General features: G+C 43.5%; 1 protein-coding gene and 1 long non-coding RNA gene across 23 annotated transcripts in view; one reads left to right on the top strand and one right to left on the bottom strand.

The window, feature by feature from the left end:
• FOXP1 (forkhead box P1) overlaps window positions 1–25,457 on the bottom strand; it is a 628,059-nt gene extending 602,602 nt beyond the window's left edge. For 4 of the 22 annotated variants that reach the window (XM_063721991.1, XM_063721999.1, XM_054550595.2 and 1 more), the window contains exon 1: window positions 23,274–23,384. The gene's annotated coding sequence lies outside the window, so the exon portion shown is untranslated. Of the gene's footprint in view, window positions 1–23,123; window positions 23,417–25,288 lie in introns of those variants that run through there. The other 18 variants (XM_054550588.2, XM_054550601.2, XM_063721993.1 and 15 more) reach the window with 9 other exon arrangements.
• The window catches only part of LOC134761006 (uncharacterized), a 47,653-nt gene continuing 45,068 nt past the window's right edge, over window positions 23,377–25,961 (top strand). The window contains exon 1 of the long non-coding RNA XR_010139188.1: window positions 23,377–23,496. This is a non-coding gene — a long non-coding RNA (uncharacterized LOC134761006). The remainder of the gene's footprint in view (window positions 23,497–25,961) is intronic.

Raw genomic sequence — 25,961 nt, 5'->3', positions numbered from 1 at the left:
ACCCCCAGAGGTGGACCAGACTGGCTGTCGTGACTGGGTAAGCCAATCAGGGAAAGACTTCTGTCTACTCACAGGAATGAGCAATTTGGGCTAAGATGGGAGAAAGTTTTCTAGGAGGCTGAGGAGGAAGGAAGATTCTCGTTCTTTTTCTTTTTTGTTTTTGTTTTCTTGTTTTTTTTTTGGATTTTTTTTTTTTTTTTTTGAGATGGAGTCTCACTCTGTCGCCATGCTGGAGTGCAGTAGGGTGATCTCAGCTCACTGCAATCTCCACCTCCGGGATTCAAGCGATTCTCCTGCCTCAGGCTCACAAGTAGCTGGGACCACAGGCATGGGCCACCATGCCCAGCTAATTTTTGTATTTTTAGTAGAGACAGGGTTTCGCTATGTTGGCCAGGATGGTCTCCACCTCTTGACCTCGTGATCCGCCTGCCTCGGCCTCCCAAAATGCTGGGAATTATAGGCGTGAGCCACCACGCCCAGCCGATTCTCACATTTTTTTTTTTTTTTGAGACAGAGTCTCGCTCTTTCGCCCAGGCTGGAGTGCACTGGTGCGATCTCGGCTCACTGCAACCTCCGCCTCCCGGGTTCAAGCGATTCTCCTGCCTCAGCCTCCCAAGTAGCTGGGACTACAGGTGCCTGCCACCACGCCCAGCTAAATTTTTTTGTATTTTTAGTAGAGACGGGGTTTCACTGTGTTAGCCAGGATGGTCTCAATCTCCTGATCTTGTGATCCGCCTGCCTCGGCCTCATAAAGTGCCATTCTCACTCTTAAGAGATGGCAACTGGACCAGCCAGCTTCTCTCTTCCTCTGGCTGTTAATGGCAGGCAGAAATTGCTGCAGCCATTTTGCCTCCAGTGCAATGACAGGAATCACTGAGAACTCAATCACCAGATTTGGCTATGCCCCAGGGCCACCCCTACTCTGAACTGCCAGTGAAATGAACTAAGGCATTCGCTTACTATTTAAGCCTGTTTGGTAAGAATTTCTGTAACATGGGAATGAAAACTGATAGAATGGACAACTGCTATTTTTACCAGACAAACATAGTTTCTTAATCTTCTATAAACAGAACCTTCATTTTCTCTTTGGGAATCACCCCTCACCCATTCTCAGTTCCTGCAGTCTAGATAAAAGTGATCTCCCCTCACCCGCAACAAAGCAAGAATAGCCAACCAGTGCACTGGCTCTAACTGGTTGGAATGCTGTTACATTAACCTACTGGACCAGGGCTGGGGATGGGGTGGCTCATACTTGTAATCCCAACACTTTGGGAGGCTGAAGCAGGGACAGATCACTTGAGCCCAGAAGTTTGAGACCAACCTGGGCAAAATTGTGAAATCTCATCTTTATAAAAACTTAAAAAAATTAGCTGGGCATGGTGGCACGTGCCTGTAGTCCCAGCTACTCAGGGGGCTGAGATGGTAGGATCACTTGAGCCTGGGAGGTCAAGGCTGCAGTGAGCCGTGATTGCATCACTGCATTCCAGCCTGGGTGACAGAAGGAAACCTTGTCTGGGGGCAGCTGGGGGTTGGAGGGGGCACCTAGTAGGCCAATGACAGACCTACATAAGCCGACTAGAACCATGGGGAAGGAAAAACTTCTATTCTGCTGGAAATGCTTACATGGCAGAACATAAACCTAGATCTGCTAGTAGCCATCTTCCTACAAAGAGAAATGAAAGGGCTAAGAATGAAGGAGACAATGAGAAAGCAAGGCAAGAGATGGAAAGAGGCAGCCACCCCCTGACAACACTGTTTTAGCACCTGGCTCCATCTGTACCTGAAGCTAATCACCACCATACTTTTCAGTTACGTGAGTCACTAAATTATCTTCTGTTTCTTCAAGAAGAAAAAATAATGGTGCTCCATAATGTCTTCGCATCATTGTTGTCACCATCACTGTGTAATGTGACTACGATTGACTCCTCCACAGACAGTGAACTCCTGCAATAAAGATTATGTTATCATCCTCACATCTTCCAGGCCTAGAAAGAACCTGGCTCACACAACCAGGTATGGCACTGGAAGCAAGCCATTAAAACCTTCCCAAGCTCAGTTTCCTAATTTCAAAAACAAAAGTAGCGAGGATGTGGAGACACTGGAACTCTTATATACTGCTTATGGGAATATAAAATAGTTCAGCCACTTTGGAAAACTGTTTGGCAGTTCCTCTAAAGGTTAAACATAGAAGGTAGCATATGGCCCAGTCACTCCACTTCTAGGTATGTACCAAAGAAAACTGAAAACATACAAAAACACAAAAATATGTATATAAATGTTCAGAGTAGTCTTAACCAAAATAGCCAAAAGTGGAAATAAGCCAAGTGTCCACCAAGAGATGAATGGATAAACAAAATGTGGTATATCTATACAATGGAATATTATTCAGCCATAAAAAGAATGAAGTACTGATTCATGTTACAACATAGGTAATCCTTGAAAATATCCTGACTGAAAGCAGACAGATACAAAAGTCCACAGAGAGTTTCATTCCATTCATATGAAACATCCAGAATAGGCAAACCTATAGAAACAGAAAGTTGATTAGTGGTTGCCTGGAGCTGAGGGAGTTGGAAGGAAATGGGGTGGAGAGAGGATGACTGCTAAAGGTAATCATCAGCTAAAGGGTTTCTTCTGCGGGACATAAAAATGTTCTAAAATTGACTGTGATGATGGTTATACAACTATGTGAATATACTAAAAACCACTGTTGAGTTGTATACTTTTTTGTTTGTTTGTCTTCTGAGACAGAGTCTCACTCTGTCACCCAGGCTGGATTGTAGTGGCGCGATCTCGGCTCACTGCAACCTCCGCCTCCCAGGTTCAAGTGATTCTTGTGCCTCAGCCTCCTGAGTAGCTGGGATTACAGGCATGCACCACCACGCCCGGCTCATTTTGTATTTTTAATAGAGACGGGGGTTTCACCTTGTTGACCAGGCTGGTCTCAAACTCCTGACCTCAGGTGATTTGCCCACCAAAGTGCTAGGATTATAGGCGTGAACTACCACACCCAGCCTGAACTGTATACTTTAAATTGGTGAGTTTATGTATATGAATTATATCTCAATAAAGCTGGCCAAAAAAAAAAAAAAAAAAAAAAAGCCAGCTGAACCAGACTGTGGCCAAGGTCCCTAGTCACCATGACCTGTTGTGATTATAGTATTTTAGATGAAATAGGAAAAGATCGAACTATGTGACTGAGTAAGCTCTTAACCTCTCTGGAACTCAGTTTTCTCATCTATAAAATGGAGATGAGAGTCTCTTCCTTGTAAGGTTGCTGTCAGGATAGAATGAATTACACATATAAAACATTACAACAGCGCTGGCACTCATTAAGCATTTTGAATGCCGTGGTGGTTGCAGAACTGGCATTTGCTGACTAGTCCCTTATATATGATCCTAGACAGAATCACTGCAAATCAAATTCTATCCCATGAAAATCATCATCAAGCACCAGTATATTTCTTTGCACAGTATTTTCATTCACTATTCCACTAACTTAGGAAATCCCGAAGATGCATTCCCACCTTCAGTTTCTTTTTTTCTTTCTCTTGGGGGATATGGAAAAAAAGAAAGAAAATGCAAGTACATACAGCAAACAGCAAGTAAACATCTTTCATCTTCTACTTGCAAAGCCAAGGGCTGATTCTAGACCACTACAAACTACTTCCATATGTCTCCATCCCAGACAAAAAGGAAAAAGGGCCAAGCATAGAGGCCTGATGATAGGAGTTTGGGTTTAAAACCAAGACTCTCCAACCAAGTCTCAGTCTTGGGCTTCTATCCTCCGAGCTGTCAAGAAATGGAGGGATATGAAAGAACTCTACATGAGTCCTCCCAATGGTTGTTTCTGCCTGGACAGGGAGCAATGATAATCACTGTGGGCATAATAAGGGCAACCACAGTAGTGCCTATGATTTATTCAGGGCTCCTTATGTTCTAGGCCTTCTGCCCTGTTCCAAGTAAATTACATACATTAACTTACCTAATCTTCACCACCAGCCTTACGCAGCAGGTGCTATCATACCATTTTGTGGGTAAGAAAACTGAAGCACAGAAATGTTAATAGCTTGTCTAAGGGTCATGTGGCTTGTCAGTGGCCAGGCTGGGGATGTGAACCAGACTCTGGCTCAGTATCTACTGAACTACGTGTTGGGCTGGATTCTTGACTAGGCACAATGAACTACTGCCTTTAACCAACAGAGTCATAAGCGCTAATATTATTGACCTTTTATTGAGGGCTTAGGATATGCCAGACACTGGGCATCATGTGAATTATCCTTACAACAACCCAGACAGGTTCCTATTATCAACAACAAAATCATTTTGCAGAAGAGCAAACTGAGGCTAAGAAATTGACCCAAGGTCACCCAAATACTAAGTGACCACACTGAGGCTCAGTCCTATTTTGTCTGCTTCACAGATGATACATGTCAGGAATAGAATAATTTGGTTTTCTATTAGTGGAACTGGATCTTTCTTGGGTCTTACTCAAATAAGAAGTTGAGCAAAGACTTCTGGGCCCCACAGATACATAATCTGGACTTCCTGGGCCCATTCCTTTGTCTCTATTTTATTTGGTATTCCCTCCCACTCAGGCAATCGCTCCCGGTTCTCATCCCTTCCTTTAAGAGCAATGGGAAGAGAAGCATTGTGCCCCTAGCAAGTGCCTTTCCGGGAAAATACAGAATGTGAGCCTGCTGAGGTTGGAGAGATGAATGAGGAGCCAGGCTGGCCATGCAAGGCAAAGTGGGAGCAAACTGCAGAGGGGTGTGTGTATGTGTATGTGTGTGACTGTGGCCAGGGAGTGGCTGGGGAGGAGCAAACTGAAGGAAAAGGAACAACATCCTGGCTCAGTGGAGCCCTAGGGGAGAGATGCAAAAGCTCTGGCTGCTCTATGGGGTGCAGTAGGTTGTTTGAGATGCTCTCTTACCAAAAGCAAGACATAGATGGGCATCTTCTACATATGACCCACTTCTGAGTTTAACAAAAAAGGGCACATGGAGAGGCCCCCTAGGATGGCAGACCAAGCTGGGCAAATTTTATTCAACTCAATGCATGTCTAAGGGCTCAGTGCATGCAAAGAGCGGCAATTGGCTGAGAACAGAGTCACCTCACCTACTGCAAAGGCAAAGCAACTGTGGGCTCTCTCTAAATCCTTCAGGACAAAGAACCAAAGTAAGTCTTAAGGACAATGCTTTATTTAGATATAACCACCGGGCTGTGAGAATATTTGAACACTTGGAAAACTTTGTATTGTAGCCATGAAAACGTGGTATTCTAGTCTTGGGTCTTCAATATGTAAATTTTTCTACATTTCAGAATATGAGGATATATGTAACATAGTCTCAAACCCAGAGACTTCGTAACTCTATAAACAGGGTGTGAATTCACTTATTAAAGATATTTTCCTTGTACCCAAGGTGGAACGTCAAAGACAATGTGACCAAATGACAACTGCAATCCTGTGCCACTTGACAAGTAAAACCATGTTTTTAACACTGTCTCAAAAAATGAGGGCTTTCCTCTCTCTCACCTTTCCTAGGGAGCTGGGCAAGCTGGTGCCAAACTGCCATATGACTTCACTCTCTGAAATCTGAATGGCACGTGTGAATACCCACAGTATGCCAGATTATCAGTAAGGTGATAATGCTTGTTTGTTATACCTGCTTGGCACCATTTGAATGAGGTTCTCTCAGGCCACTTAAGGTTTCACTTCCTGTTACTTGCACCTGCACTAATTTCTGAAGCAAATAAAAAACCCAGCGAAACCGTATTTTAGGACCTTATTCAAAAGCAAACAAACAAAAACCAAAGCAAGTCAACACAAACCCCAAAACGCAGCAATAAGGTAATTAACCTGATGTTCCAAAGCTCATGCCATATATACAAGGTAGGCTTCCTTCAGTTTTTTCGTAATCTTTGCAAAGTTCTCATCCGTTATCTGCCTTGGCTATTTAATGTGACTTTTAACCAATAAAGATAGAATAGTAATAATCAGAAAAGCTAACATATATAAAGCTCCTGTATTTGCCAGGCACCCTGTGTCACATTCCACGTGGATTATCTCATTTAATCCACCGAACAAATTGATGAGGTAAGTTCTATTATTATGTCCTTTTAAACCCACACAAACATACACACACATTTATGGAAGATCAAGGTAAATCAGAAAGGTTAATAAGCTTTGAGTCACCCAACAAGTGTTAAAAGTCTCTGGTTGGCCGACCTTGAGTCGCTGCCGGTAACTACCATGTTGCAGTGTGACTGACACACATGACCACATTGGATGAGGATTTGGTTACACCCTTGGCCAGTGTTGCAGGCTGAGATTAGCAACACTCTTTCTCCCTGGAGTTAAATGTCAATTACAGAGTTTTCTTAAAAATTATTTATAAGTGGGAATTTATATTTCAATGGACGGGCAGACAATCATTTTGGGGAAGTTATTTCCATATCATTTTTGGAGGATGGAAATTGAAAAGAGAAAGAAAAGAAATCAAATCATTACAGGCAGTGGCTCAGGCCTGTAATCTCAGCACTTTGGGAGGCTGAGACGGGTGGATCACCTGAGGTCAGAAGTTCAAGACCAGCCAGGCCAACATGCTGAAATTCCGTCTCTATTAAAAATACAAAAATTAGCAGGGCGTGGTGGTACACGCCTACAGTCTCAGAGGCAGGAGAATCTCTTGAACCCGGGAGGTGGAGGTTGCAGGGAGCCGAGATCGCACCACTGCACTCCAGCCTGGGTGACAGAGTGAGACTTTGTCTCAAAGAAAAAAGAAAAATTAAAGAAATCAAATCATCCAATGAGGAGTTAGGGGCTATACAGACACCAATGTCTTCTGTCAATCTGTCCATAGTGGAGTGTTAGGGGTTAAAAAAGGATGAGAAATGATGGCTTCACGGGCTTCAGACTACCAGATCACATTAACCCACGGGCAGGCCTTCTATAGGGATACCAGGCACACGGCAGCAGGAAGGCAACATTCCTTTGAAACAGGACTTTATTGTTAGGATATTTTATTTTGGTTGTTACCAATTCGTTGTGTAAAACTCGTTGGGTAAGAGAGAGTCTCTGCTAAATACACATATTTGGTGGCAGTGACGGTGTGGTGGGGTGGGGGAAGCTAAACAGACTCTTAATAAGAAATTCAAATCAAGAATTACTCAAGACGACACCTGCCTTCTGGCCTAATGGAAAAATCAATCTGTCAGGTCTTAATTAAGTGCTCAGGCTAGAAAGAAAAAGCGGCAGCTTATACTTGGTATAGTACCTAGTATATTTTCAGTAGTCAAAATGTAACTAAAAGCCGTATTTGTTGCAGAAATGGTAACTATGCATAAAGATGGCCCATTTGATCCTGGGCGACCATCTATTTAGTAAATAAAAGGTTGAAGCAGATGAATCTCATAAGCTTGTTGACAAAGATCTCTATGCATAATGATGTTGGGTTTGGATGTTTAAATGATGTTTGTATTAGAATGCCCAACTGAGGATGTCCAAAAATAAGGTAGGGGGTAACGTTGGGTGATCAGGGAGCAATGCTTTCTGCCCAAGAAGTCATTTGGGGTCGATAAAGGAACAAATGAGAGAAGAGGTGAACAAATGAGATATAAATAAATCAACGAGTGAATGAGTCAATAAATGAACACAGATCCATGTGTTACTTCCACAATGGCCAATGAAACAACCAATTCTCCACTCTATTGTGTATAATCCCCCAAAAGCGCACAGGTATATGAACATCCACATCTCTCACTGACCACCATGACAGCAGTTAAAGATTCTGCCCGAGCCGCTCCTCATGCACTCAGCACAGATGTGGCTGAATGTGCGTCTCACGGGGGTTATGATCACGGTAGGGAGTGACAGTTGGCAAATGTGAGGTCCCTCTTCCCAACCTGCAAAGCAGCACAGCCAGTTTATTCTCCAACTGCCCTGACAGAGGTGGGAAAATAGAGACATTGAAAACGGTGAGTGGATTACAAGTTAATAACTGGTTTGCAAATGGTGAGCTGTCCTGAGCCACGTTCTCATTCCCCAAGGAACTCAACACCAGACACCTTGCCAGGGAAAAATAATACAGACAGACTACGTAAACACATTCAAATCCCAAACCTGACTATAAAACCCTTGTGTAGTCTAACGTTTGACCTAACTAAAGTATCATTTCCAGTCCCTGTAGTGTGAAAATTAAGGTTGTTGTGAAAAGGCAATTCAACAGGCAATCTGGAAAATAGATAGCAATGCTCTGATGTTCAAAACCTATGACTGTGAGGGAGAGAAGCCCAACAGGGGATCACGCATTTTTCCTTCCTTCAACTTATTTTTCCTTCCTTTCCTTATTATGTACCAGACCCATGGGTGGGGAAGTCAATGCTGTTCTCTGGAAAAAAAGCACTGTGCCCTCCATTGATACTGAAAGATCATCCTCCTGAAGGCGGTGGGCTGACACCAGTGCCCACCTGCTCTGCTCATCTTCAGCTTCAAAAGGCCACAGGGACATGAGAAGTGTCTCCTTGAGCCTGGGCCCTGGGTGCTCCTAATAATCTCATCACACCCCGTCCCCTGAAACACACACACACCCATCTTCTCCCTGGGCTCTCAGAATCAGTCTCTCCCTCACCTCACAAAGCACTCCCTCCCAACATTCACAGCCCCCTCAAAACTGCTGCATACCATTGTGTCAGGAGGAGCTATTGTGCTGGAATGAAGAGGATAGGAAAAAAGAGGCTGATGGCCCAAACAAGGTGGGCAAAGTGGGAACAAAGCAAAAAAGCACAGGAGATAAGATTTTTAAACTTCCCTATTTCCATCATCAAACATTCTAAAATAAAATGAGAAAGTGGATGGTCAATACATTGTTTCCATAAAACACAACTTCAGGTAACAGAAACAATTCTCATTATTAATAAACAGCCACCAAGAATCAAGTGTTTACCATGAGCCAACACTGTTAGGGGCTTTGCACACATTTGTTCATTTATGCCTCCCATCAATCCTAACATCAGGTTCCATCACTGCCACCGAGATAAACCGAAATGCAGAGACTCCGTCATTTGCTCAGGATGCCAAAGCTACTAAGTGGCAGATAATCAGTGCATATTAAAGGAGAGAATTCAAGCTACTTAGTCTAAGGTGAAACATTCCAGAATGATCTAATTATCTTAAGATTCTAAAATGTGGTACTACCAAAAAACCCTCTCTTGGCTTCAAACCAGTTGGACTTATACCCTCAGGGAAGCTCATGTTAGCTTTCTTAGTGAGGGAGCCCCAACTGTCCAATGCAGTGGTACCACATGTCCATAAAATGACTTTTGCATTCTGTAAGCCTTGGGTCAACCACATCTCTACTTGATGGGGCCCGATTAGCTTGCAATTCCTGAAAGCAGTGAAACAAACTGCACTTCCAGAAAGAATCTCCTTATTTAACAACTAACACTTTGGGATAAAAGGAAGAAAAGAGTGGACGTTCTTTCCTGAGGCTGCCTTCAGGTTGTAGGCCCTGCAGGCCTCTTCCAGAATGAAGTAGGTGACAATGAAGGGCAGGTGACAATGAAGAAGGGCAGGGAAGGTGACTGAGATGGAAGATACAGTCAAAATGGTAAAATCCTGGGAGAAGGGCTATAGAAGAAAAGAAAGAAAATGAAAGAAAGGAAGGAAAGGAGGGAGGAAGGAAGGAAGGGAGGGAGGGAGGGAGGGAGGCGAAGGGAGGGGAGGGGAGGGGAAGAGGAGAGGAGGGGAAGAGGAGAGGAGGGGAAGAGGAGAGGAGGAGAAGGGAGGGGAAATAAAACAAAGAAAGAAAAGGAAGGGAAGGGGAGGGAAAGAAAGAAACTCGAGCAGGATTCGCCTCCCTCATGGGACCTTGCAGAAGGCCTGAAGAGAATACCCAGTCCTGGAAATGGCTAAGATGTTGTACTCAGTGCATATCCAGGAGAAGGTATGTGCTTCCTGAGGAATTTGAACCCAATTTGATTCAGCAATAGAGTACACCTAGATGGATGAGTGCAAGCTGTACAGGAGGGCCTCAGGCTGCTATGCCTGTCCCAACCTGGTCCTCCTGTTCTACAGAGGAAGAATCCTTGGTGCAGAGAAACAAAGCCCTTCAAGACAGTTTCTGAATCTCAGGCTGAGCTGGTTTCATGGACATGTGACCTGTGCAGTCCCACAGGGCCCCACACACAGAAAAGCCCCAAGCTCAGAAGAGTCCCACCCTTGGTTTAATGCTCTGCCATCACCTTCTTGAAATACTTACTACTTTTTAAATAGAGATCTCAAATTTTAATTTTTCAATGGGCCAGCAGATTATACAGCTGGTCTTCTGCTTTTTGTTTGTTCTCTAAATTTTTTTTTCTTTTTCTTTTTCTTTTTTTCTGAGACAGTCTCACTCTGTCACCCAGGCTGGAGCGAAGTGGCGTGATCTCAGCTCACTGCAACCTCTGCCTCCCGGGTTCAAGCAATTCTCCTGCCTCAGCCTCCCAAGTAGCTGGGATTACAGGCATGAGCCACTATGCCCGGCTAATTTTTGTATTTTTAGTAGAGACGAGTTTTCGCCATGTTGGCCAGGCTGGTCTTGAACTCCTGACCTCAGGTGATCCACCCGCCTTGGCCTGCCAAAGTGCTAGGATTACAGGCGTGAGCCACTGTGCCCAGCCTGTTCTCTGAATTTTCAAATGCCTCATAAGACTTGGATTTTTATACTACATTTTTACAGACAACTTGTTTCATGGGCTATTTACACTCTATGAGACCTGGTTGTCCTAGATTCTCAAAAATTTTTATTTAATGCAGAGAACAGCATTTTTTTCACTTCATCCCTAATACATGCTCCAAGCTGCAAACCAAAATGTGTTAAGTATGACTGTCAGAGCTCAAGAAAAAGCAAGACACAGATGTTACTAATGGGCAGAATGCGGGTATGAAGGGACAGGATGCATTTTCAACCTCAAGGAGCTGAGAGTCTGAACTACTTATCAAAGGGCAGTTCCGTTTACCAAATATGCACATGTGTACACAAGTGCATGCAGACATACAGCACACATATCCACAGAAAACACTCGCAACTCCACAGGCCCATTACGGCCTTATTCCCATCTCATGTAATGTAAATTACAAATGCAGAGACCATTTGGTCCTTATAGTGCTGCCCTCAAAGAAAGAAGGAAAACCAAATATAAATGCATACAATGGAAGAGCAAGTAGTTATTAAGAATCCTATAGAAGACAGTTGCATTATACTGGAAAATAGTCTGCTACAGAGTGAAAGAGCAGCATGTAACAAAACAGTATAAGGAACATCATCTATATATTTTATATTTTTAAATATGAGTAGTATATTCATATATATATACACACACACAGAGAGACACATGTCTGTGCCAACGTAGGTATCTACATTCACAAGTGTATGTAAATGTAGTTATGGATATCATTACAATCCCAATGGCTATGTGACTCAGTGAAAATCAGTCTCCACTTCCTTTTTTTTTTTTTTTTTTTTTAAGACGGAGTCTCGCTCTGTCGCCCAGGTTGGAGTGCAGTGGCGCGATCTCAGCTCACTGCAAGCTCTGCCTCCTGGGTTCACGCCATTCTCCTGCCTCAGCCTCCCGAGTAGCTGGGACTACAGGCGCCAGCCACCATGCCCGGCTAATTTTTTAGAGACAGGGTTTCACCATATTAGCCAGGATAGGATGGTCTCGATCTCCTGACCTCGTGATCTGCCCACCTCGGCCTCAGTCTCCACTTTCAACCCCATTCTCCTCGTGGACAAAGGCGTGGCTCAGCTCTGATTGTACCTTAGGTATTCTGGAGCTCTGACAAGTCCCTACCTGAGGGGTCAGGGCAGTCCCAGTAATACTGGGACTCCAAGTCTCAAAAGCAAAGTGGCCCCCACTGCCTCCTCATTATGACAGGAAGCTTTAGTGCTCACTTGGCCTGGGTAAAGAAACACTGTGTTTCTTGTTTTCTACTTTTTTTTTTTTTTTTTAAGACATGGCTATGGATAATGGTCGTAGATATCTTACAATCTAGGATTATTTTTAAAACTTTTTTTCTGAGTTATTCGTTGTAAGACTCTCCCCAATCCAAGGGTGAAGGATACTTGGACACAACACCATGCCAGTTCAAGTTCAAGGGAAGTGTTCTATACTCTTTCAGCCTCCACTCAGCTCCCTGACACACGGTGCATGGTCCAGCTCCCTGGGATTTTCCCATTCGGAAAGGGAAGCCGTTCGTCGAGCCAGCCTCTGTGACCACCCATGATCTGAATTACCCACAGGTGTTCGAAAATACAGAGGGATCCAGCATAATTAAGAGCATTAAGCAATCATCTCAGCCCAAGGAGGCAGTTGAAGAAAAGAACAGAGTTTGGGCAACACTTGGGGAAATAAATTCCACAGCCTTTCACCAAGTTGAAATCTTGGCTTTGGACACACATAAAAATGAGCCTGGCCCGATCTTAGCTCTCAGTGGACATCTGCCAGATCACAAGATTTGACCCAATTGGCCTGCCTTACCATAGAGAAGGCCACTGCTGGAGCAGCAGATGGTACTGCTGGTAAGAGCCAACGTGGACGGACAGGGCTGTGGCAGGGAAATGGCAGAGCACAGCTGGCCCCAGCCTGGGTAGGAGGCTTTGCTTTGAAGAGAATCATTTTTGTGATGCATTTTTAAAAAATAACATCAATCTGATTTCCTTCTCTCGTAGACTTCAATCACTTTTCATGTCCTACAAAACATTGCTAATTATTCTTTTATTTTCTCTCTTGTCACTAGGTACTGTCGTACAGTAGTAAAACAACTGCTGAACTCTATCCACGGAGAAATGTCTGTTAAAGAGAATTGTGTTAGAAACGCTTTGTTGACAAGGAAGGTGGAATCAGTGTTTTCCCTTAAGGTTTTAGTAACCCAGGAAAAGATGCTAAGTTACAAGTATTACTTCTCTTTAAGTAAACCATTACTAAGTATGATCTTATTTGATATGAAAAACTCAATTTAAAAAAAATTAAAACTGCTGTCTAATGGGTGATACCAACTTTAATAGTCCCTGGTTAACGCAGACTAGTCATTTAAAAAGAGCATTATCCAAACATTGCCCCTTTGTTATCATTTTCCCCATTCTTCAGGGAAACACTATCTACCTTTACACTCATTTTGTTTAACATCTCTGGTCATTTATGCTAGTTACTGAGTATCTGATATTCTTAATAAAATGTCAGTACAAATAAGCAAGTTGTCTAGGAGGAAAAAAAATTAAGTTTTTCCAATCTTCCCTGGCTGGTCAAGGTAAACATTTCTAGATGGCCCGAGTCAGTTAGACAGGCTGACAAAAATGCCTTTTCTCTTTCCTCTTAAATTACAAAAGATGATCATTTTACTCAGCAATGAGCCTGACTAAATTGAAACTCTGTACATCAGAATTAAATATGTTCTATCTACTCAAAATGAACAGTGTATTATTTATCACTAATACTTAATGACCAAAAAACTGATAACTTTCCCCGATTATACCACTGATATCATCTAGTCTCGCATCATCGATTCTTTTGGTCATTAGCATAATCACAGAGCATCAACTCTGGCTTATGCAGCAAGTTTGATAACAGAGATGAAAGTAGACACACACTATTTTAAAAACATGTTCCGATTTTCATCTAAGTATATCTTTATTTATATGGCTTTCTTACCATAAAGATGCCAGTCCTTTAAAATATGCAGAAATCACTTTCTACACTGAAGAACAAGGTGCTATATCATAACAAGGATACAGAAGTATAAAGCGCCTGTTAATTAAACATGGCTTTTTAACTCGCTACCCTGCATATGTAACTGTTAAGTTCTAAGCCAAGTCTTTAAATAAGAAAGAGAAAATGGCTAGGCTCCTTCAAATGAATGCTGCCTGTTTTTTCCCTTAATGTAAGAGATCAGCCACTTGATAGATTATTTTTTTAATCAAATTCCCTGATAAATGGTTGAGGTTTTAAAGTTTTTTCCCCCAAAACACAGACAAATGAACAAATTATGAAGTTCCAGTCAGGACTGATGGTTTCTTATGAATGTGAAATTTTCAATGTACAGAGTGCTACTGGGTTTTAGGCTCAAATTTAAATAACTTGTCTTGAATTAATGTCCAGTATTTCAAAAGGTTCACATGGAAAATCAATAAGCTATAGCTACATGTATCCACATGGATGAATTTTACTAACTGTTGATTATTTTTAAAAAAAGCAAGTTACTAAAGAACATATATAGTAGGATGCTATCAGAACAAACCTTGAACATGCATGCAAAACAAAATCCTGTATTTTGAGGAATCCTGTACATGCATACATATTAAAAATATAAAGAACTACACAAGATGAAAACCACCCAGCTGCAACCAGTGGTAAAGTAACCTCTAGGAAAGAAGGACAGAGGTACGATGAGGATGGGATATTCCAGGAGCCTCTCCTACCTGAACCAGCAGCATTTTCTTTCTTAAGTCGGGCTACAGGTACATGGGTGCTCACTGATTTATTCTTTGTTCCTTTTTGGTGCCTTACATATTTCACAATGAAAATGGAAACATATAAGCATACAGTTTTAAGATAAATAGCTTTGTAAATATCAGCCTGATTTCTTTCCTTAAAAAGGAAAGTTGAGTTGTTCTCAACTCACAGAACAAAGTGCTTGAGACCAAGGCATCACACTCTATTCAATAATTCGGACACTGGTTACAAATACTGAAAAACCCAGCAACCCAATATAAAATCTATTCGTTTTCAAAAGTTCTTAGGATTATCTTATATTTAAAGAATTCTTTAACCTCAGGAGTCTGCTGCAGGAAAGTCACTTCTAACAAAGAGATACTCTGTATTTAGTAAATGTGACTGTCCTGCTTCTTAAGCAAAACAAAAGCAAACACAGAAATGAGATTTCTCTCTAAGTATCTTTTTGAGTTGACATAAATACACACACAAGGAAAAATATGCAAGAAGCATACCTTGTGTGTGATTTCAGGACAAAGAGGTATCAGAAAAGGTGAACTTTTGCCAGGTAGAGAGTCCCTCCGTCCCCACCCCCACCCCATCCTCATCCCAGAATACTTAAACCTTTTGCTGCAGTTGCCATAAGGACAGCCAGACAAAAGGCAGAAGCACCCCCAGTCAGCAGCAAGGAGGATAACTTGCTTCTACAAGTATAAGAATTTGTTGTAAGCTTACCAAAGTTACGGCTGCGCGTTTACTGTCAACATGCATCACACTGCAACAAAAGCCATTATTTAGAAAATAAGATGAACACATTTAAGCAGCTGAACCCTTCTTAAACCCAGAGAAGGCATGCAAAACAACAGCAGGTCTGCAACAACATGCCTGATGAAGCCCATAAAAGAAAACTGGGGACTGAACCATTTTCTGTTCTAATAGACCATTTTCCACAAAATTATTTAAAGTTGCTTATGGACAGCGATGTTATCTGAAGATGCCCCACCCCTTCTTCCCAAGGCTCAACTAGCTTCTTTCCAAATAATTAAATGGGGCAAACTTTCTGTTAGAAAATGTCTACCATACATCACTAAAAAAAGGTCTGTCATTGATTCCCTAATGAAATATCAGTTAATTACTTAACCTTTCTTAATGAAATGATTAATGTTTCAACAAACAAGGCGGAATGACTTCACATCAAGCTGTAGATTACCAGTGACAGTGGTAACTATGTGTCCTCTACCATTGCGCCATCTATTCTTTCAATCAGCTCCATGTTTCATCTTTCATAGAAATTCTTTATGCAGTGGTAGAGACACTCTACTTTTAAAATGTGGCCCATGAGAGTTTTTTTTAAGTGCCTCGGGGTCAGAACAGAAATTTTTAAAGTTTTTATTAGAGGAATACCCCCAATGCTACGTAAATCTACAGAAAAGCAAACTGTGAAGTTCTAAACGTAAAAACAATTGCCAACTTTTTGGCAGCTATTAAAATAAAGCCACACCTAAAGCCAAAATGGAAATTAAAAATTAGGTGTCGGCATTTTGGACACATTATTACCGAGTAACTTCAAAAGCCACATTATTAATACAGATGAAAAAATGTCTCAACAACTTTTATTTAAATAACTCTTTTGATCTTAGTGGTTAGATCTTTAGTTGAAGCCCTGAATATTTAAATAAGCCTCCTTAGCATTTTATCTTTCTTTATTTCATAATCTTGTAGGATGCCTTCTTCTTAGGATTCTGGTTTCTTTATTTGTGTGGCATCGTTGGCTACGCTATTTCCATCAATATTCGTGCGTGCCCCATCACATATGATAGAGAATTTCCCAAGATGCTTGGGAAAATCAAAATACTTCTGCCAGCAGGGTTAATCTAAAGAGCAAACAGTTACAATTTTAAAATTAAGATGGAATACTCAGAAAAAAAAATTCGAGAGAGCCATCTGACACTAACTGGTAGCTACAGCATGACAACACCCATTGGGAAACATGGATGCAGGCAAGACAAAATTCAAAAGGAAATTATCTGATATTGACATTTGGTGGAAACCACCGATGTTCCAGGTTGTTCCTATCACTTTATTGAACTGTGAGGCTCTTGTTCTGCCTCTGTTTCTCTAAGTCTCTAATAAGGTTTCTTTTTGTGCCCTCCTGAAAAAGGAGCTCCGTTTTCCTCTCTTAGGTTTCACAATGGCCAACCAATTCAATTAAACTCTTAAGAAGGGTTGCAGGCTTTCCTCCAACTCTGATAATTGACGGGTCCAGTTTTCCCACTTTGGTGGGCATCAGAACCATGTGGGATGCGATTTAAAAACACAGATGCTGGCCCCACCCCAGATATGGCACATCCAGGAGTCGTGCAACTGTGTCTGTGTTGGGAACAACAGCTCTGCTGTGATTCCAATACTCGTGCTTGGTTAAAAACCACCGTTTTTCATTCGTAATAAAAATCCAAATATATTAAAAATAACACAGGATGGGCCTCCAGGTAAAATCAAAGAAATAATCAGTAAAATCCAAGTGAAGATAGAGATTTCAGTTCCAGAAATCTGGCAGAATAAATCACTTGATTCACAGGTCTCTAGCATGCATCAGAATTATCAAGGGAAGTTTGTTATAAATGTACGTTACCATGTCAATCAGCAAAAATTCTGACTCAAGGATCTGTATTTTAATAACCTACACACACACACACACAGACACACACACACACAGAGAGATACAGAGGTAGGTGAGCAAGGACCTCACTTTGAACCAGGCTGAATTAGGACCAACTGCAACCTCCCTTCACTTCAGACATGAGCATTCACTTCCATCTCTGTGCTCACCCCCAGGAGGGGAAGCCACCAGTGCCACTGGTCATCAGGAGGTAGGCACCAGGGCAAAAGAAACTCAAGCAAAACTCACATCACACCCTCCCCCAACAAAAGCTGCAGTCACTGTCCTGAGAGCACCAAGAATATCTTTTAAAAATGAGAGTAATAACAAAGCCCTGTATCATTGGATCCCTAAGCTCAAAGAACATACATTAAAATATTACCCCTAATTCAAAAGCAGGGAACCTGGAGCAGAGAAAGTCACATTATGACTCAATTGCACAGCTGGGAGGGAGAAAGGACACCTCGGAAATTCAGTTTGATGCTAGAAATATTCTTCAGTGTCCTAGTAAACAAAGTGAATCACAAAATTAGCTAAAATCAGAGCATCTGGCAAAATGTGGATGTCCACCTGACTTACAAGTAATAAATAAACATATGTCCAAACATAAAACTCAGAGAAAATCTTTTTCCTAAGCAAATCTATTCTATTGAACATAAACAAGGCCCAATAATCCCACATTCACATCCATTTTTCCCTCAGTAAATTGTCCTATAACATGCTAGCCTCTGATATCTTCAAACTGTTGAAATCAAACAGAATGACATGGGCTTTCTATTCAATGATCCCATTTCAGCTAATTATCTGAATTAGCAGCAGTTTGAGGAAATACACTCATCACAACATGATTCTGAGTATAGAGAAGTAAATAGTAAACAGAACACTGGAACACAACTGTGTATGTATTCATATTCCTTTTTAAAAAAAAAAAAACTATTTTATTAAAAATGTGATTTGGAAGGAAAGTGCAATTAGCTTTGCACAGGCACTGCTGAGATATTCCCGAACACAGCAGACATATGTAAATATTTCGTGATATCAGTTCCATTTGAGTAGACCTGTCAAGATATTTACAGGGCTTGACAGTACTTCTGTCTTTAATTAAATTTTTGCCCAGATACTTTAATATAATTTAAATAGATTATTAGTTGTCAGAAACGAATATAAATTTTGTTTACGATTTCGTTACTTTAAGTACTCAGACTGAAGGAACTAATTTAACACTACAACTGAGCAGCTTTAAGCATCAAGGCCAAACCACTAGAAAGCTCCCACTGCCCTTTGCACTCTATCAATAACCTTAAATTATTACAACTGAATTGTAAATTTCATGGCACTGAACTGAGCCCCCCTCCTCTCCTTTTTAAATAAAACAGCTTGGGGAGGGTCATGAGGAAACACCCATTTACACCTGTTCAGGTACTAGGTAGGTTCTTCCTTTTAGGCACTCGTTCTCACAGCGGCTGGCTAGATAGGAAACATTTTTTTCTCACTCTAAGTCCCATAAAATAACTACCGAACAAACACCTGTTGTGTACAAGGCAGGGCATGTATTAAAAACTGGCATCAGGGCATTGCAAAAAGAAAAACAAGCCTTGCAGAGACATCCACAAGCCAATCTGGTCAATAGATTTCACGAATGGGTAAAACAACAGTGCATGCGAAGAACACAGCTTCTGGCACAACCTTCTTGTGAATGGGAGCTGACTTCTAAACAAGGCTTGAAAAATGCCTTAGCACAAACTGACTGTAATTAATAAGAAAAATTTATTAAAGAAACAAAGAACACTGTCTAATTGTCTTTCCTGACTGTCATGCACTTTCCCCCACTGTACTTCCTCTTTGCAGAATACCAGCCTTGTAGCCCTAACTGTAAGAACATTATCTATGGGATGCAAAACCAAAACACTTCTAGAAATCAAATATTCCTTACAACATTTATTTTTAGGTTAGCGACACAAGCCAAATCTGCTTAATTTCCATTAAGCACATGGTCACATGCACATTGAAATAAACTACAAACGTCCCAGGAAAAAAAAAAAAAAAAAAAAAAAAACTATCATGCGGAAGATACCCCAAATTTCGCCAGGTTTGCCCCTGTTTCAGGAACTCGCCTCATCTCATGGCCTGCTGGCATTCCAGCTCTTGGAGCCTTTAACCTTAATTCATCCAAGTACCGGAGAAGAGAAATATGTTGAAAAATCAGTTTAAGATGGTTCCTTGGAGAGCATATGTATAGCAAAGTGGCCTGCAGAGTAGAGTAACAAATGACAAGAAAGATCATTAAAAAAATGCATGGGCCCACGTGCAAACCTACTTGGCTTACTGGCTTGTCTCACAAACTCAGTGTTTGATCACCTGGTGGGACTAACTACCATCAACTTAAAAAAAAAAAAAAAATCCCCTGCAAATAGTAAAAGTAGACATTGGCTCAGGTATAAAGTTCACCTGTCTATTCAGCAGATGCCTTTCTTGAGGTTATTTTCTTTAGAAAACAAACCCCTACCTGCTTGAGAGCTTTATATACTCTAGATTCAAAAAAACACATTTAAAAACAAAAAAAGAAGGCCAATATTGCTGGTATAGCAAAAATGGCATTTACTATGACTGAAATCTATAAAAGAAGTGTGACATCTGACAGGACAAGGAAGAAAGGAAAAGCCCCTAGCAAAAAGAAAAAAAAAATTAAAAACAAAAATACCACCTGTGTAAATCTAGCCATGCTCTGGAAACCTTTTCTCGGTCGTGGAGAAACAGCTCATGCTGAATGCCTTGAAGTTGCAATTAAATTGTAGTAATTTAAGATTATCGGGAGAGCAAAGGGCAGTAGGAGCTCTTCAGAGGGTTTCCCTCCCCTCTTCAGTCAGGGGTTAAATGAGTTTCTCTAATGTAAGTACCTTAAAGTAACAGAATCATAAACAAAATTTATACTATGTTCTGACAGCCTGCAATCCACTTCAGTTTTATTAACGTATACCTAAAATTATTCTTAAAGGACAAAATTCTTGCTATACCCTGTAAATATTCTTGGCATTCCCACTGAAATGTGATAGGTACTATAACACCTAACCTTGTCTAAATATACATACTTTTTGAGATGTGGAATCTTACAAGATAGCGTTTCAAAACTGAGTTTGAGTCATAAGTAAAACATGAAAACCAAATAAATATGCACAATAAGATTGGCTGCAAAGAGGAAGCTGGGTTCAAAAGAAGTTGTCACATCTGCTATATTCCTTCTCTTTCTTAATTTTGGCATTGGACCCACTGCAATATAAATATATTTGAAAAATATCACAATTCCTCGGTTAATTTAAACAACTGCTGAAAACAGACATACCCTTCAACAGAGCCTAAGATGCAAATTTACAAGGTCAGGGGTATAGTCTTTAAAAAGGCAAAGAAAAACTCAGTAACAGAAAACCATGCCTAGGCTCAATATTAACTCAGTTAACTTTTGCTATTGTAAGTATAAATGGTTTAACTAGAAAATATTTATAGCTTTTTCAAAACATTACATATTGCAGAGAATTGCCTAATAGCATCCATGTGTATGTTTAACTCACATTGCTTAATTATACAATAAAGGTATATCTAGTAAAAACTACAGACTTTGAAACATGTTGTGCACCATGGTTATGAAACTCTGGCTTACCAAAAATATATAAACTGCTTACTATGTGACTGACACTTGTTAATTAAAAATATAATCCTTAAATGACAATTATTTTTATTCTTCTGTATGTGTTTACTTATCCTATTTCCTACTTTGTTCTACTTAATTTAAAATGACATTTAATTTGGGGATAGTTTATCCCAGAAAAAAAAAAGTGTTACACAGCTTATACTCCAGGATTCAAATATAAACACAAAATCTTAGACATCTCCAGCAATATAAACCCCTTATCTGAGACAGTTAATTTGAATAGTTGATGTTTCTTTCATTATACTTTGATAAACCTGTGAAAACAAAATGCTACAGTAATTACTGTTACTACTCCCTTTAAAAATGTAAAGTAGTTAAATTTTCCTAGACAACAAGCAAGGACAAGTTACAGAGAACTTGAATAAAAGTAGCAACGTGGTCATGTTGAATGTCAATCTAAAAAAAGAGGTTGTCTAATCTGGAGACTGCTCTCTCTCGCCTTTTTAAATTCCAAGAGTGGGCTGACACAAAACTTCATCACCAGAGATTTTTTTTTCTTTTTTTTTTTTTTCTTTTTTTTTTTTTTTTTTTTTTGAGCTTCACATCAGATTTAAACTCTCACATACAAAACCTTGGCTTCCCTGACAAGGCAGATCTTCTAAACTCAATGTGAGAAAACGTTATCTAACTCTAGTGTAGGAGTCTAATGTTGGTAAAAAGAATTCCATTGCACAGTTCTTGGTAGCAAGACAGTCTCTGGACGACTTAATATTCCTTTAATACATTTTTGGGTGGCATTCTCCTCATAAAGGATACATTAAAAAAAAACTTGTTTTGCAACTCGGCATCCATAAGGAACTCAAATGCTGCCCAGAGAGGGGCTGAGTATTTCCTTCCAAGTGAGCCTTCGCTTCCACAACAAAGATTAGCATTTGCAATGGTCCATTTCTGCATAAGTGAACATATAGCCTTGCTGCTTGATCGAATAGTCCAGGGTTCTCCGTGTAGCAGCTCCTGACAACCACCCAGCAGCAGTTCTGTTTGATCTCTCCTGCTTCCTTAATTTGGGTTGTCAAGGTTCAGCAGTTGGAGGCTGTTTACTTTACTTTTCCAAAAAAAAAAAAAAAAAAAAAAAGTGATTTTTTTTTTTCTCCCTCTCTCTCATACAATGACTAATCCAAAGTCTAAGGGGGGTGGGGGATGCAGCCAGTGGCAAGATGTTAAACCTTTTTTTTCCCTTTGCAGTGAGATTTTAGCTGACACCTTTTGAATGGTAACTAGTTGACTTCCTTTTTTATATTTTTCTTGCTCTTTAATTGTGAGACGTTTCAAATAGAAAGACAGAAAGGGGGAAAAAAAAACAGTCCAAATTTCTGAAACTGTGAGCCGAGTTTTCTTTTCCTGGACCCAAAGGAATGGGTATTTCCACTTTGAGAATCAAAACTCCAGTGGAATTCTAAAAAAGATTTGATACATTTCTCTCTGGAACAGAAAAATAGCAGGAACTCCTCTTTCTCAATTATGTAGGCTATCCCTCGGTAGAAAACACCTGAAGTCTTACTATTTCTTTTAAAATTCTAGTTTACACATCTCCCTCCAAATTGATTCTTGCTGTGGAAAACGGGGGTGGGGGAAAGGGGATGGAATGGAAAAATTTTGCAGCGATTCTTCAATATATTTTCAGTAGCAGAAAAATTCCTTTAAATATCCTTGAGGTCTTCTCAACTCAGCTATTGTCCAAGCCCTAAACCCTTAAGTCTACGTACAACCAATGATGAAGTGTAGACGGTTTGAATGTACAGACGCCTTTCAAAGGGAATCCAGAATGCTCCTCCGGCATTCCTGTTTAAAGAGCAGTGACAAAAAAGAAAATGCTAACTTGGAAAATACCTGTGAGCAGACATGAGCGCAATTCCAGCCCCTCAGAAGTGGACTGCGGAAGGTCAAATGCAACCAAATGAAATGTTTATATTAATTTCATTATTCTACCCAAGCCTCATAGATGAGGGCTTGGGGGGTGGGGAGGTAGGGAAGAGGAAGAAATAAGTTTCATTTTGGGTCTTCTGGTAGAGCAAAAAGAAAATGAATTAAGACGAAAGCATAGGATGAGCCCAGACTAAATCAATACACTTTGTAATCAGCCCAGCAAGGGTATTTGGACACAATGACTTGGAAATAATTAATAGTTATAAGAGGAGAGTGGAGAGAGAAGGGGGGTGAGGATGTCACCATATTTTATCGGAGCACTTTACACTCCACGCTAAACTTTGATCTCCAGATTTTCAGATTTAGGAAAGAAACAGGGGAAAAGGGTGGGGGGGAGGAAGTCCAGTATTTCGAAGCACCTACCGGCCTGAGGATGGGCACATTCCTCGCTCCCGGTGCCTTATCGCTAGGCTCGCGCCACCCCGGCTGGCTCTTTGGGGACGGAGAACCCCTAGTACCGCCCGGGGCTCTCCGGTGTCCCTGGCCCCCGCGCCCGCGGCCGCCTCGACTTACCCGCGGAGTCCGGGGAGGGAGTAGGAGCGCCGCCTTCACGCCCGCGGAGGAGGCGCCGGCAGCACCATGGTCCCCGGCGCCGCTGCCCCCGGCCCGCTCGCTCGTTCGCCGCGCGCTCTCTTCCTCTTGCAAACTTTCGGGTTCTGCGGTCGACAAGAAACCGGGGCGACCCTCAGCAAGTCTTCCCCGTGCAGGCTGGGGGGAACTGAAGGGGACGGGACGGGTGAGTAGGCCGAGGGGCCAGGACAGAGAGGGCAGCGGGCTCCGAGGACCCGCGAGTGCGCGTGGAGGGAAGAGAGGATGCGGCTCAGGGAATCCCTGCAAGGATCCCGAGACTGGGAAATCGGCCCGAGCCAAAGTCTCAGCACCTTCCCCAGGATCTCACAAAGTTGCAACAACAAAAAGGAGGGGGGAGGAATAGGGAGAAGGGGGTGGGATGGGGATACGATCGCGGGCGCAAGGTTTGGAGTTACAACTGTTTATTTAGTCCTTATTCTCACAGGGGGCGGGAGCTGCGCGGGAATGGGGGGGCTGCAGGCAGCGATTTCGAAGCAAACACATGGGAGGGGGGCATGCGACTTTGTTTCCGGGCGCGGAGCTCCCCAGAGCCCGTGTGTGTCACTGCCAGTCTCCCGGGACCAAGGCGGAGCTCACAACAGGTGGGGAGGGGGGCTCGTCGAGGGCCAAAAAGGAGAAGGAATCTAAGTTTCCGAGCGCGACGTTGTCTGAAAAGGAGGGAGGCGGGAGGCGGGGGCGAGGGGAGGCGGAGGCAGCAAATGACCGCGACCCCGCGGCAACTGGCAAACTCCTCGGCTCCCGGCGCCGCCGCCACCGCCGTGGTCCCCGCTCGAAGCGCACGCCGCCTCGGCTCGCTGGCTCCAGGGAGTCGTCTCGGCGGGACAGGAATAGAGCGCAGGGAGCTCGGGAGGAAGGCTGCGCGCAAGCAAGGGACGGAGAGCCATCGGCGCCAGGACAGGGCCGGAGGGACGAGGCGACACGCGCGCGACGCAGGACAAATCGGAGCTTGGGAAATCTCCCCGTTCCCCAAGCTTCAGAGGGGGGTAAAATCAGAAAATGTGTGTGATGGAGGGAGAGAGATCCGGGCGCGGCGACTCCTCGCAGCGCATCCGGCTCCCGCACCCACCCGTGGATCTGGCCACGGCTGTTGCGGACTCGTCTCGGGAAAGCGGAGGCCAAGGCGCGCGTAGGGGTGCGTGTCTGGCTGGGGGTGCGCAGGTGCGTGTTTGAATTTTCCGGGCTCCGAGGGGGTGGCGGGAGAGCTTCCTCGCCGCTGACTCTCGGGGTAACGCGCGCGTGGCAGCGGGGAAGTTCCCCAGTGCGGGGCCCAGGGCCAGGCGCCACAGTCTGCTGGGGCCCGCGGGGCAGCTCAAGGGCACCGAGGGGGCACACACCCGCGGAGAAGGAAGGGGAAAAGTTTGCTCCAAGTCTATCTAAACTTTGGGCCTAGGAGGCGCCCGGCGCGCGCCCCCTCCCGCCGCGGCCAGGACCCGGGACCCCGCACCGGCCCCGCGCCCGGGCGGCCACCGGACGCCAACGCCGGGCATCGAAAGTTGCGCCAGGCGGCCTGGGCTTATTGATTTCTCTCCCCTAGGCGATCGTGGAGAGCGCAGAGAGAGGCGTGAAGGGGCCTACGGGCAGGCGATCTCGCCTCCTCGCAGTCGCCACCGCCCCCGCCCCCATTTGACTTATGCAAATAAACCCAAAGGGTGCGGGCGCTGCCGGAGCTCCCTCCACCCGCGCGCCGGCCCGCAGCCCCCACCCATCCCAGAGCTGGGCCTCGACCCGGGGGGGAGAGGAAGAGAGGGGAGGGCTGGGGGAGATGCACGTGGAGCCTGGAGGTGGAAAGTAGTTTTTTTTTTTTTCCATTTTTTTTCTCTTTTTCTTTCTTTCTTTTTTTTTTTCGTGCTGGTTGTTGTTGTTGTTTAAAGTGGCGGAAACAAGACAGGAGGCGGCTTGGGAAAAAGTGGAGCAGAAATGGAAAAATACAAACTCACCCGCTGCAAATGGTCTCTCGGTGCAAACTAAGGTGTTTTCGGGCCTTTCCCCGCGCGCGCCCACTCCCGCCCGCGCGCGCACCCCGCGCACACACTCACTCGCGCACACACGCGCGCACACACGCACTCCCGGGCGAGGGCCGGGCCGCCGCGAGTACAGCGTGCAACTGCCACACAATAAATAACAATAGATTCCTCCGCTCCGGACTAGCTTCCCGGAGCCCAGCCAGCGCCGGTGGCGGCGGCGGCGGCGGCGGCGGCAGAGGCGCGGGCAGCACCGGCCCGGAGGCGCACCCCGGCCCGACCTTCTACCTCCCGCAGGGGTCCCCTCTCCGCTTCACGCACCCCGCTGGGCACTCCAGCGGCCCCCCGACCGGGAGCGGCGCCCTTTTTGCCGTTCGCCGGGGCGCTGGCGCCCTCCCCCCTCCCCCCCGACATCCCGGAACAAATAAATAAATAAGGCGCGCGAGAGAGGCCAACACGTCGCGGAGGGAGATGTTGTTATTTTTTGCTGTTGTGCGTCCCTGACGTCACATCCACCTGCTGGGTAAACAACCGGGCTCCCAGAAAAAAAAAATCGCAATTGCCAAAGAATGGGGGGGGGGGAGGGATCCAGGGAGGGGGAAGTGAGGGGCGTCCAGGCAGGATTGGAAAGAGGAGAGGGAGGCAGAGC

The sequence above is a fragment of the Pongo abelii genome, chromosome 2 (genome assembly GCF_028885655.2).
Source record: "Pongo abelii isolate AG06213 chromosome 2, NHGRI_mPonAbe1-v2.0_pri, whole genome shotgun sequence".
Taxonomy (NCBI): Eukaryota; Metazoa; Chordata; class Mammalia; order Primates; family Hominidae; genus Pongo; species Pongo abelii.
Note: the sequence above shows the minus strand (reverse complement) of the source record. Positions and strands in the feature narration are given on the sequence as shown.